This window comes from Dasypus novemcinctus, chromosome 9 (genome assembly GCF_030445035.2).
Source record: "Dasypus novemcinctus isolate mDasNov1 chromosome 9, mDasNov1.1.hap2, whole genome shotgun sequence".
NCBI classification, from domain to species: Eukaryota; Metazoa; Chordata; class Mammalia; order Cingulata; family Dasypodidae; genus Dasypus; species Dasypus novemcinctus.
This window is the reverse complement of record NC_080681.1, coordinates 4,648,907-4,660,600: the sequence shown is the minus strand read 5'-3', so window position 1 is coordinate 4,660,600 and position 11,694 is coordinate 4,648,907. Positions and strand designations below refer to the sequence as shown.

At 43.3% G+C, this 11,694-nt stretch overlaps 1 pseudogene; it reads left to right on the top strand.

Annotated features, from left to right (window-relative positions):
• Positions 1–1,058: 1,058 nt before the first annotated feature.
• Positions 1,059–11,694, top strand: part of LOC101416666 (bifunctional methylenetetrahydrofolate dehydrogenase/cyclohydrolase, mitochondrial pseudogene) — a 153,302-nt pseudogene continuing 142,666 nt past the window's right edge.

Genomic DNA, 11,694 nt, shown 5'->3' with positions numbered 1-11,694 from the left:
CGGGATGGCAGAAAAACTCCCAGGCAGTTCGGCGCGCCCTGAGGCTACTGCTAAAGGTGAAAGGCCTGAGGAGGCCCACGAGCCGCGCCCGTGGGTGCCCGGCGCCGAGCTCCCGTCCTGGGCGCGCCGCCGCCATTTGGAGTCGGCCTCCGCGCCTCAGCCTCTGAAGACGTCGTCGCTTTTGCTTTAGTCTCGACTGGACGAAACCACTCTATCGAGTCATGCCAGGCCCTTCTCCCACTTCCCTTCCGTCCTTCACGAAATAGACACTCAAAGCCAGGCAACGGCCAAGGGCGCAGAGGTAAATACTGACGGCCACAGGCGTGCCTCCAGCGGCCCCTGGTTTCGCGTCTGGCGGAGGAAACCGAGAAAGGAGGGCCAGGACCCAGCACCGCGAGGGTTCTGGCGCGGAAGGACGGAGGGTGTGCTGGGGCCAAAGGCGGAAGGTTCTGGGCCGAAGCGCTCGCGAGCAGAGCCGCGAAGGCCGCGTTCACCTCAGCCTAGGTGGGGAGCGTGGAAGGCGGAAGGGAACAGCCTGAAGAGGCAGCGGGGGCGGCGCGGGGTGTCGGGGGGCCTCCCGCCGTGCACCCCCGTGCGCCGGGGCAGCAGGAACATACTGGGTTTTGGGGTTTGGGGTGGCTGCTTTTTTTACTTTTCAAATTCAAGAGGATCAGAATTCCAGCTCTTCGGGTCTTAGAATTTCACGTCAGCTCTGAGATAAGGAGCACCCACAGAGGAGCTGTAACCCTGCCCTTGGAGGGGCTCCGGGGCTCGGGGGCGCGGGCCCCGGGGCGCGTGGGCGCGCGGTTGTATTCCGCGGGGCGCGGGGCGGCTGGTGTTCTGCAGTCCCGCCTAGGCGCTCCTGGCAGGTTTGCGGCGACCGTGGGGGCTCGTGACGACGCCACTGTCCCCGCGGAGGCCCGGGGACGCAGCCGCGCGCTGACCTTCCCCCGAGGAGCCCCGCTGCTTCCGGGAGGCCCCAGGTGTAGCCCTGCGGCTCATCTTAGCCCGGCCTGGAGACGCAGCCGCAGACAGCGCCCGGGCTGCAGACGCGCGGAATGGCCCAGGCCAGGGGCGGCCTCAGCGTGCGGCCGCCCGAACTCAGGTTTTACCAAGATTTCAGACGCATCGCCTGTTGTCAGGGTTCTGATTACATAAGAGACCCCGTGTTAGCACAAGGCTCAGGGTTATTTCACAGAACCTCAATAACAACCTTATTAGAACTCTTTCCTAATCATACTATTTCCCCATTTCATTCATTCCTTTTCCTTCTTCCTTTTCCTCTACCTCTCCTTTTGAGTGCTTGGTATTTGCCACACATCACAACGAAAGGTAATTGTTCTACCATGTAGTTCACAGAACTATTAGATAATATTTCACTGACTTTGGAGATGAGGAAACAGATTCAGAGAAGACAGTTAACATCTTCATAGTCACACAGATGGGAAGTGTCTGACCTGGCGTTTAAACCCATTCGTGCCTGAGTCTGAGGCTGTGTTGTTATGGTCTGTGATTCGGCAATTCAAATATATATTTTGTTTATTTTCCAGTTTGTTCCCGCACTTCTGTTTCCTGCTAGCACTAAGTGCAGCGCGTGGCATGTTCTAGGACATCAATAAACACTTGGCTGAGGGGCACACAGTAAATGAGGGAGAGCCTGGTCCCGATTTAGCTCTGCCACCCGACCTGCTGCCTTTTGCATCACTCTGCAGCTAGTCTTATAAGGACAGGCCTTGTGCCTGAGCATCCATAACCGAGAGCTCCCAGGCCGGGTGACAATGGGAAGCCGGGGAAAGGAAAGCCATAAATTAGTCCACGGGAAGGAGGCAGAGGAAAACAGATACAGACTGCTGACAAGATTAATATGCAGTTGACGGGGAGTGCTTTCACACCAGAGCACCGACAAATAAACACAATTCAGAGAGCTCATCCCTGCCTTACCAGAGCAGGCCGATGCCCGAGCCAAAGCAAGGGAGTGAACGGATAAGCAAGAGAAAGAGAGAGAGAGGCCTGCCTGTGCACTGGGCCTGGTGTGCCAGGAATTCCTCCAGCAGGATCAGATAACTATGACGTAAACACACAGGCCCTGTTGAGTTAGATATTTTCTGACACAAAATCCCTGACCAAAACAAGGGAAAGGAGAAGCAGGGCAGACAGTGTAAGAGAGGTGGGCTTTGAGGATCCTGAGTTGGAAGCTGGAGAGCAGCTCCTTCTTCGGGCATGGCGTCCCCTGAGCTGCCAGCTAAGGCAGGCCTGGACTGCCTCAGATGGGCTCTTACCTTCCCGGCTGTCAGGAATGGGGCTTCAGCAGACTTCAGTCAACTTTTTCATGGATAAGAATGGATTCTTCTGTTTTTGTGTTAGGGTGAACCACATGCAATTGCCATTTTGGTAGGTCAAAAATGATCAAATATTGGCCATTTCAAATGGGTCAAGACAATAGTAAGGACAGATAGAGCACTCAACCCCTTGAGTTGATTCCAAAGTTGAGATTCGTAACCTATGCAGTCCTGTTTTACCTTTGCCCTCAGTATAAAACCAGACTTCTAGCTTGACCTACAAGAATTTTCATGATCTAACCTTTGCTTAGCTTCTCTCCCTGCAACAAGACTGAACTTCTTCCAGTTGCTCAACTGTCACTTCAAGTTACTGTTCCTTTACCTGTACTCTTTTTTCTCCATGGATGACTCACACCAGCCGCCTTTCTCCTGGGCCTTGGCCAATCACAGAAATTACCATGCTAGTTTGGGAGCACCACTGAATGAGTTGGTCTTGGGCCCTGTGGCTTACCAACTAGTTGAATTTCTGGGACATGGCGGACTGGTTGGCTGCCTCAGTGAATGAATCACATGCACAGACCATGCCTTCCACACCCACAGAAGCGCACACACCCTTTATGGTTAACTTGTCATTCCAAATGAAATATTTACCTGGAGGCAGTTAACAGAACTACCTACCAGTTCAGATGGTGATTGGAAACTATAATTGCTGGCGACTGGGAGAAGCTGGAATTAAGTTTTTCTTAGATTTATAGAACAGCTTCCTTTCCCCTAAAGAGAAAGTTATGGAAGGGGTGTTTTTGTTTGTTTTTTTAGCAGTTCATCATTTCTAAGGACCAAACTCGTTCCTCCTTTTGTACTAAAACAAGCTGACACAGGTCTGTGCTGTGTAGACAGAAGCCTTTGCAAACTACATGTGCTGCACAAATATCAGTTGAAACTGGGCAAAGGAGGTGCTGTTGAACTCCCTGACAGTGGAGTCCAGAACAGACGCTGGTTATTCCCTTAGGGATATTGTGATGGGCACTTCTGAACTAAAATACTTTTGAGGTTTATACCAACACGGGGATTTTATGATCCTCGTGAATTCTATTCCCATATTTATTGTTGTCTCCATATATAATGTACAGCATAAATATATAATTTGCTTATAAAAAGAAAAAAACATACATATATACATATGCATTTAAATAGAATCATAATTGTGATTTTCATCACTTAATATCATGAATGTATTTCCATGCCAATCTATTCTTTCCATTACCTCATTTTTAATCACTTCATAGTATTCCATTATATCCCTAATTTATTTAATCAATATCTTAATTTCTTTCTAAACTTTATTTCAACTTCAAAAAAAAATAACAGACAAAAGGCAGCTCGGCAAATTAAAAAAGGATTACTTTTAAAAATCCTGTTCAGGTACATTTTTCTTCTTTTTCAGGATTTTGATGACTGCTGAGAAATTGCTTTTTGGAAAGATTGCATACTTTACACCTCATGAGCATCCATGACAGGACTTTGCAAGACCAGAGCTTGCAGGTGATGTAAACCTGCCAGGTGAGCAATCCCAAAGGCTCTGTGTTTCCTGGGTTAGAACAGCTTCTCTATTCCCAGGAGAGAGGAAGGAATTAGAGAAAGATGAATAGGACCTACCTTTCAAGGGTTTTTGTGTGAAGATAATTTGTCTAAATGACAACACAGTGCCTGGTACATACTAATTGCTTTTTAACTATCAGATAGCATTTTTACTGTACTGTGTCTAGTCATTTATTTCTAGCAGCAAGACTTTTTTTTTTCCTGACAGTGAATGAAAGCATGAGGGGGAGCAAGAAGAGAGAAAGGGAGAAGGACGTAGGCTGTGCCAGAGAACTTTTTGGGGTGGAGCAGTATGTCTTTATCTCCCTGGGCAGCCTTTCCCAGTTGAGCCCCACCTTTCCCTCTAGAATTTGCAGCCATTGGGAAAGGCCCGCCGCTGGCCAGAGTCACGGGGTTTCCCGGGTCTTGGGAGCTTTCTGTTTGTCGCCTCTCTTTGCTCTGAAGGCACCCCTGCTGACCTTGAGGGTCCAGGACATAGTGTTGATCCCAGCAAAGACAGTAATAGTTTTGTTGACAGATTCTTTTCAACAGCTGTATGGTATCAGGGAGGTGGAGAGAGAAAAAGGGGCAGGAGAGTGACTCAGGGTTAACCCTCCTGGGCCCCAACAGTATTCCCTTTGTAAGAAACTTTTGTATTTTTATAATTCTCTTTGCTTTGAAGAGCTGCCTTAAAAACAACAACAACAACAAAAAAAAACAACCTGCAACAACAGCAACAAAATCAGCAGTCAATCATTTTCTTACAAAGGGAAAATAACATTTAAGGTTCACAAACCTACTACACAAAATTTAAGAGGATTTCAAGGCATTGTGTGTCTGGGAGAATTCAGAGTGAGGGGCTACTCAGAATGAGATGATCCTGAAACACCCTGGGATTCCGTCCTATCTTTCTCACACCTTTCTTGGCACACTTGACATGCTGAAGATGAGCTGTGGATCCTTAAATTCGGAAAAGAGACCAGAGTTTATTTTGTTAAATTTCATTACTGGTTTCTTAGTAGATAACAGCCACATGTAGTTTTTGTAGTTATGCTCCTTTTTATTCATCATTCTGCATGTGGTATCAGAGCCAAGGCCTCTTTAAAAAAATTATTAAAGTGCTTTAAATGCATGGCGTTTTAAGTGCTCATCCAATGGGACCCTTCTATAATGCTAGTGTTGAGGGAATAAGACTAACGGCCGCTTGCAAGGTGACCCTGGCGTCGGACTCTGCCCTTTGGATTTGCTATATTTTAGGAGCTAATAGATCTAGAATGTCTGAGTCAGTGTGAAAAACCATACATATATGGGATTCCGTGGAAAAGCAGTTAGTGTATTTCATAGGTAAGACTACTTACTGCTGGATCTTTTTTTTCTTTTAACATACATTCACTGAGTGCTTACAAAATTAAAAAAAAAAAAAAGGCAAACTAGGGAAACTGCAACCCAATATGGAGACCAGTTCATTTAGAATCAGTTCTAATACAAGGCAGATAGGGGCAACAGGAGGTCTTAGGGGGTCGGGGGGAGTCAAGTGGAAGTATTACTGTGGTGCAGTCTTTGTGGTTAGGCTGGGTTTGAGCTCCTGCTGTATCCCTTATTAGCCAGGTAAATATAGACTCTCTTTGTTTTTATTTTCCTTATCTGAAAAAATGCCCTAACTTTGTGACAAATAAATGAAAGAATGTGTATAAAACTCTTAGTACAGTGCCTAGCACAAAGTAAATACTTGATACCTGGTAGCTGCCAATGGCGGGTAATATCAAAGGGGCAGACGAGATAGACGTAAGGCTTTGGAGAGGTGAGGTTTGAGCTGGATAAGGTATAGGGAGGGGGCATTCCAGGTGGGAGGGATGGAATCATCAGTGGTGTGGATCTGGATGAGTGAGGGATGGGTATCTTCAGAAACTAAGGTAGACTCATTGGCTGGAAGGTATGGTACAGTTTGTCCTATAAGCAAAAAAACATGCCCGATAATACTTCAAGTGATTTAGCTTTTGTAAGACAGGTAGTCTAGGAGAGCTTGAGAAGGTGAGGGTTTATTTGGCTGGCAATGGGAAGCCCATCTGTGCTTAAGAGAATTACTGTAGTGGCTTTGCGGCTGAATTGGGAGGAAAGTAATTAGAGGCAGGCGATTTCAATAGCCCAGGAAGATGGTAAGTGGCCTCCTTCTGTTACAGCAGAATAGTAAGTACCAGCTTTGGTGTTAAGGGTCCTTTATCACCTAAGGCAACCATTTAACAGCTTTGTGCTCTATACTCTGATGGGCTTGTTCATTCCCCCAAAGTTAAGCTGCTTTTCCCCCTCGTTCCCTCCCCATATTCTCCCACAGACTGTTGTTCCTGAGTCCAACACCAAGAAGCAAACTCTAGGCCTTTGGTTCCCATGCTTGGCTGTACCTCAGGGTGGCTAGTTAGAAATCCAGAACCCTGAAATTTCTGATTTGGTATATCTGGGATGGATCCAGCTTTTTTTTTTTTTTTTTTCCAGTGTTCCCAAGACAATTTGATGACCAGCCAGATTTGAGAACCATTGTACTAGATTTTCAGCTTCTTGAGCAGATCTGTGTTTTATTTCATCTGTAAGTCTACAGGGCCTATCCAATTATCTGGCCTAAAATAGGTGCTCAATAAAGAGTTCACTGAACTAAAGTGTCATAACAAATGCAAAGAGGAACACCAAACTTTAGGAAAATAATAGCTGGATAATGCCTACCTGGGAGCTCAGGGGAATCTTAGGAAAGAACAATTTCTGCTTCTGTTCTGGCAAGTGGGTAAAGCTGGGAACCTAGAGGAGAACTTCCTTTGATTGATTGCCCTGAAACTTGAGGCCTGACTTCGACCTGAAGGTCAGAGCATAGGGTCTACCAACTTGCAAGTTATGAAGATATTGTTAGGGAGGAAGCAAGCATTATCACAGAAGTCCATTTTGCAATGAGACAACTAGGGCCTGATTTCCAAAATTACTTTACACAAATTAATAATTACAGAAATGCAGATTAAAAACAAAGATACTTTTAAGTAACTCAAAATACTTACTCAATGTTAAGAGCTATTGCTATTAACACTGTGGTGAAATCACAATAACCTAACCATTTCAGAAAGAAATTCAATGTTTATAACAATATACCTAATAGTTTGTTTCATTTGACCCAATGACTTCATGCCTATGAATATAACCTAAAATTTAGGCAAAATATGACAAAGGTAATTGTGCAAAGAAGTTTATTGCAGAGTAATTTATTTTGAAGTAACTAAATTTTCACAATAAGGGAATAGTCAAGTCAATAAATTGATGGAACTTTAGATGCCATTAAAATAGATAGCTGTAAGATTTTCATACCACCATGGGAAAAGGCTTATGATATAATGTAAATGAAGTAAGCTGAATGAAAATTGTACATACATTAGAATTAACAAGTACAAATATATTAAGCATATTTAGAAAGACTGGAAGGAAATGCACAAAAACATTTTCTGTGTTCAGATAGTGGGATTATTGGTGATTTGATTTTCTTTCCTCTTCATCCTAAAGATTGTGAGTTGAGTTTGTGGCTCTTTTATACTTTAAAATAAAAACAAAACGTTAAAATGCATGCACCTCAAAAATAACACCCTGAAGTGGGTGACTGAGTCGGAGTCATCCAATGAGACAGTAGCAGAATTGAGGCAAGAATCTAAATACGTCAACCAGGAACCCTCACACCATTTTATGAAAGAATGGCATTTGGCTTTTGTTGTGCAAACTCCTTCACAGTCTAAAAATAAAACAAAACAAACTAATTAACAAGAAAAATTCCTCAAGCAACCCTCCTCCGTTTCCCTACCACTTTCTACAAACCTATGTAAGGAGAGGTCTCGCTCTCCCTGCCTTTGTCTCTCTCTCTCAAAGCCTTTTCCTGCCTTACTTGAAAATAAGTAAGGATTAATTTCTCAGTCTTGGTGGGCTTTTCAAAGGCATTGAAAAGAGATAAGCTTACGGGGGCAAGGGTGTAATGTTAACTAAGGTCATGCTTGCTGTTGTTGGTTGGTGATCCCCCACATGACATGGTACTATTTTTAACTGAGACAATTGGTGAATGACTCAGGAAGACCTTCCAAAGCCAAATGGCAACTTGGAGCAACAGTACTTGCTATTAACTGAGAAGAAAATAACTAAAGCGGGAGGCTGAAACTGTCCTCTTTCTGCTTGTAGTACACCTGGCAACCAAATAACAGGACATTAAACCAAATTAAAAGTGTCTCTCCATAATACAGATGTAGGAATGTTGTGGATTAAATACTTTTCTCCCTTCTTGTTCAGAAAATATCTGTGGGGAAATAATTTGGGGAGATGCTGAGCAATAAATACCCCTCTTCGATATGCACAAGATAAATTTGTACGACAGACTATTTTTAAATGGATTTCGACGCAGGTGGCTTATTTTCTGTGGTGGTAGAAGGGGGGTTATGGATGTAAAACTTAGAATGAACACTCCAGGGAACAGACTTTGGGAAACACTGATCTAGTCTGATACTCTCATTTTAAAGATGAAAAAACTGGAGACCTTCTGAGGTCTACTGAGTGCCCAAGAGCATCTCGCTGGTGAGTCCTAACAGTGGGACTGGAAACCTACCTATTGCACTTTTCCACAGCCTGGATTGTATCTATCCCTCCCAGTAACAGAGTCTGCAGTAGATGTGTCAACTTGTATTGTTACTATTATTCTTGTATTCTGTTTTCTAGCTGAAACCATTAGTTTTCTAGTGTTCTCAAATGCTCCTTAGGTCACAAACTTCGTTATTCTTCAAATGGAAGGTGCTTTGTACAGTTGGGTCATTTTGTTAGTTTTCAAGTCCTATGGCTGGTAAATTGTGAAGTTGGGCTTTGGCTAGAGCTTTTCCTGCCACATGCGGCTGCCTTTCCCGACTGATTTAAAGGAGTGGACGCTGGCAGTGATTGAAGGAATTTCAGGTTGGGCTCGGCCAGGGGAGGGAGCCTGTCTTTCCTAAGCCTAGGTGAAGTGATCCTAAGGAGCAAGGCGGGAACTCGATAAACCATACGTCCTGTTTAAATCACAGCAACCACCACATGTTTAACTTTGAAAACCACCTCACCTTGTGTTATATCAAATGACTGCTTTAAACATCCAAGATGTAGGTTCACCCTCCATGAACCATGTGCACGCATCTTTATCTAGAAAACTATCGCTTTCCGTCTCCACTGAATCCATATTGTGGCTGTTTTCTTCAAACTCCCGGTCAAGACAGAAGAAAGCCCAGGTCCTAGCGTGCAGTTGAGAATAAGCAGCATGCCAAGCTCATATTGCCTCTACTGCGGTAAGAGACCAGTCGAAAGGGCAGGCTCAAAGGCTCAGTGTTTCAGCAACCGGTTTGGGTTATGGGCTTAGAAAAGGTCACGTGCCTTACTTTCATAGAGGGGGGAAAAGCTGAAAAGCAGGTCAATAACTCTGTCTAGCTGTAGGAAGAGTGGCTGCTTCAAGGCAGAAAGTTGCAAGGACAGAGGGAGCTTGGGAATTGGGTTTGCTCTTAATTTAGGTCTAGAGTCATCGTTATGTATTAAGTGCCTGTAGACTTTCGTCTAAATTTTAATAAGCTACCTATATGTTTGGCTGAGTTGATTGAATCCACCTGAATAATTTCCTGCCTATTCCAGCAGCATTAATCATCTGTACTGTGTCCTGACACTTTTACTAATGTGGTATAGGACATGGACAAAAGCTGTAGTTTCATTCTTTTTGCTGTGCTTAAAATACCTGTATATACCCAGGGATGATGGGCACTTGAATTAGAGAAAAAGGCATACATTTCTATTTTATGTGGCCAGGATAGTTAGGTGAACTCTATAATGAAGTATACTGGAAATTAATTAATTGAATGATCTAATTAAATGAGAATAATCAAAAGATGTCTCCTTTAGTCCTCAACAAAACCCCTATGAGTGAGTTCATAGCATTGAGCATTCTACAGAGGAGGAAAACAGATGAAGCGTAGAGAACCTAAATACCTTTTCTCAAGTCCACATAAACAATAACGGTGGTTCCAGAATTCAAACCCAGGTCTGAATTCTTTGCCCTACGATGAGCTGTATAGGAATAAAGCTCTCTTGAATGTTCTTTTGTCTTTCAGTGACGCTTCAGAATATTCAGGGCCCCTGATGACTGTTCTCAGTGTTAAGTGTCATTGTATTATAGATGCATTGACATAGGCATCCCTATGTACTTTATATTATATTATTTTCTTTATAGACTAAAACTGCCCATCATTGGTTTCATTAGTAGAAATTTGAACGGCAAAGAATTTTCCACAGCATCGATAAAATTCTAGACTGGTCACCCCAGTATGAAGGTGCAATATCAACTCTGGATTTGATAGCCTCTAAGAGGCACTGTGAGACACTTGCCTTCAGTCGTAAGGTTAGGACAACAATATTTGTTCCTATTTGTGACACCCGTAGCCAGGGATGTTATGAAAGTACTGTGGGATCACATGAAAACCAAACAAACCTGTCGTGGTAAAAGCATCAAATGACCTTGTCAAGGGACTAGTTTTTGCAAACTCCCCAACCTGGTAACCTTCTTAGGAATCATGAAAAATGCATATAAAAATGGGGATTAGCATTTTGAATGTGCCTGTAGAAATACTTCATATGGGAAAATGTCTTAGTGGTTTTATTGCACTGAATAAAGCCAAAGAAGGATTATTTTTACATAAAATCTCTCACCTAACTAGGACCACCTGGTGTACAATGGTGTCACATTAACCAGCGATGTCCCAAAGCTCTTCCAAAACAAAAGTCACATTGCTGAGGTTAATTCCGTTTTAATTAGAAGGCACGGTCAGTTCTCCTTTCGTACTCTGGGGGGCTGCATGTTGCAATCTTTAAAATGCACAGGCCCAACCACGGCTTGGCTAACTAGCTGCACACTGTCTTTCTTTTCCCTGACTTGTAAAGTGGTTGTTTAAATATTTTCCCGAAGCGGTGAGCTCCTCAAGGAGCAGTCTTTGCTCATGTGGACGTCTGCTGTGTTACTGGCAAAAGGACTTTAATGGTGTTGAAGGATTTCTGCTGGCTACTGTGAATTTCTTGGTCTACAGTGCCACAAGCATTACAGCATTGACAAATTCAGAGGTCTGCCAGAGACTACTCATGATAAACAAAATGCTCAATTAGATACTCTTTAGGGTTGGAAATCCCTTAAAGTTTCCTTTGTGCATGTAACGAGAAGTATTGATACTCTACCCAGAAAAACATATGTACACACAACATTTTCAGGAGACTGTCCACTCCTTAACCATTGGTAACCCCTGTTTTGCAATGTCTACTGTATGCACAGTAATTACACCTGTACGAGGATCTTGTCAATAACTAACATTTATGCATATTACATTTGGCATCATGTGGTGACATGGTTGGATTCAAAGATTCAAATGTTTATAGAATATTTTTAAAAATGAACAAAGATGGATTTGTACGAACTTGCAGAGAGGAGTTCCCTAAAACACGTTATTCTGTGTATATGTATGAATGTGTGCTATGTGTGCAATGGGATGGGTAGGTGCGTATGTGTGTAGGTGTGGGTGTGAGTATATGTATGTGTGAGTAGATGTAGGTAGATGTACCAGTTCTTACCATTGTGCCATATTTACTCTCTCTCTCTATATTTGTATATATATATTATACATTGCAAATTCATCATGCATTAGGAAGCTTAACTTTAAAACCAACAGAATAGTAAAAGGATAAGTTATCTCTGTTCATGGCAGAACAGGTTTCAAAATATATTGTCTTTTAAATGTATTCAGTCAGAACATAATCCTTTATAGAAGTTGTGTAT